General features: G+C 42.1%; 1 pseudogene; it reads left to right on the top strand.

The window, feature by feature from the left end:
* Nucleotides 1-831: 831 nt before the first annotated feature.
* LOC118143556 (5S ribosomal RNA) lies at nucleotides 832-957 on the top strand (annotated as a pseudogene).
* Nucleotides 958-2,387: the final 1,430 nt, after the last annotated feature.

The following is a 2,387-nucleotide window of genomic DNA, read 5'->3' as shown; positions in this document are numbered from 1 at the left end:
CTCCTTTCCACTGTACAATACTGCCTTCCAGGGTGCCAGCATTCTTCTCCTGGGAGAGGCACCAAAGAGTAATAGTTGTTATGTGGCTGATACTGTGCTGGGTGTTTTATATGCATTAATTTCATTTAACTCTTTTAATGACCTTAAAGGTAGTTTCTATTCTTATTCCCATTTTACTTACAGGGAAATCGAAGCCCCTAATATTGCAGGCCCCTAATAAAACAAAATGACAAACCCAAGTGTGTCTGGTCTCAGATCCTGAATTCACTTTTTTTCTTTCATATTAATTCTTAAAAATATTTTAGGTTAGTTGGGTGTGGCTCACACCTGTAATCCCAGCACTTTAGGAGGTCGAGGCAGGTAGATCACCTCTGAGGTCAGGAGATTGAGACCAGCCTGATCAACATAGTAAAACCCCGTCTCTACTAAAAATACAAAAAAATTTTAGCCAGGCTTGGTAGTGGGTAGTCCCAGCTACTTGGGAGGCTAAGGCAGAAGAATCACTTGAACCCAGGAGGTGGAGGTTGCAGTGAGCAGAGATCGCACTGTTGCACTCCAGACTGGGCAACGAGAGAGACTCCATCTCAAAAAATAATAATAATAATAAGTTTTGGCTGGGTGCAGTGGTTTATGCCTATAATCCTGGCAGGCACTTTGGGAGGCTGAAGTGGGCAGATCACTTGAGGCCAGGAGTTCAAGACCAGCCTAGGCAACATGGCGCAACCCGATCTCTATTAAAAATACAAAAAAATAGCTGGATGTGGTGGCACACACCTGTAATCTCAGCTATTTAGGAGGCTGAGGCATGAGGATCAAGAATTCCTTGAAACTGTCTATGGCCATACCACCCTGAACCCTGAACACACCCGATCTCGCCTGATCTCAGAAGCTAAGCAGGGTTGGGCCTGGTTAGTACTTGGATGGGAGACTGCCTGGGAATACTGGGTGCTGTAGGTGTTAAAAAAAAAAGAAAGAAAAGAAAAAAAGAATTGCTTGAACCCGGGAGGCAGAGGCTGCAGTGAGCTGAGACTGTGCCACTGTGCTTCAGCCTGGGCAACAAAGAGTCCATCTCAATAAAAATTTTCAAATTGATACATAATAATCATATATATTTATGGGGTGCATGTGTTCTTTTAATATATGTATACAATGTGTAATGATAAAATCAGGATAATGGAAATATCAATCACCCCCAACATTGATCATTTCTTTGTATTGGGAACATTCAAAACCTTCTTTTCAAGCTATCTTGAAATATACAATGTTATTGTTAGCTACATACATTTTACTGTGCTATAAGAACACCATAACTTGGCTGGTTGCAGGGGTTCACGCCTGTAATCCCAGCACTTTGGGAGTCTGAGGAAGGTAAATCAGGAGGTCAGGAGATAAAGACCATCCTGGCTAACATGGTGAAACCCTGTCTCTATGAAAAATACAAAAAATTAGCTGAGTGTGGTGGTGCATGCCTATAGTCCCAGCTACTCAGGAGGCTGAGGCAGGAGAATTTCTTAAACCTGGAGGCGGAGGTTGGAGTGAGCCGAGATCACACCATTGCACTCTAGCCTGGGCGACAGAGCAAGACTCGGTCTCAAATAAATAAAATAAAATAAAAATAACACTGTAAGTTATTTCTCCTAATTATAATTTGTACCCATTAGCCAACCTGTCATTATCCTCCCCACTGTGCTACCCTTCCCTCCTCTGGTCACCGATAGTCTACTCTCTACTTCTGTAAGATCAACTTTTGCTTTCACATATGAGTGAGAACATGCAGTATTTGTCTCTTTGTGCCTGGCTTATTTCACTTAACAATAATGTCATCTGGGCTCATCATCCATGTTGCTGCAAATGGCAGATTTCATTCTCTTATGGCTGAATTATATTCCATTGTGGATATACATCAGATTTTCTTTATTCCTGGACTCATTTTGTATGTGACTTCCTCCTACTTAGTTGAGGCAGATGTTAGATGAAAGGTTTCAGAATTCACCCAAATAGAGGCCTGAAAATGATCAAGAAGAGGAAGAAGGCTTATGCCAACAGTGCACTGAAAGGATGCCTTCTGTCTACATTTTGGAATCATTTGTTGAGTTAGTTACAGCATTCACATAGCATTTACAATGTGCCAAGCCACTGTTAACCACTTTATATTTTAACTCCTCCACTATCTACATCAGCCCCATGAAGTAGTTAGGTGCTGGCATAAACATTCCCATCTTACCAATGGGGAAACTGAGGCACTTGCCAACACCATAGAGCTAATAAAATGCAGAGCCAAAATTCGACCCAGACTGTCTGGGCCTGAGTCCATGGTTTTGATCACTGTGCTGCCTTCCCTTTGAGCTCAGTATCACGCACCACTTGTCATAGAGTATGACAATAAA

This window comes from Callithrix jacchus, chromosome 7 (genome assembly GCF_049354715.1).
Source record: "Callithrix jacchus isolate 240 chromosome 7, calJac240_pri, whole genome shotgun sequence".
NCBI classification, from domain to species: domain Eukaryota; kingdom Metazoa; phylum Chordata; class Mammalia; order Primates; family Cebidae; genus Callithrix; species Callithrix jacchus.
Note: the sequence above shows the minus strand (reverse complement) of the source record. Positions and strands in the feature narration are given on the sequence as shown.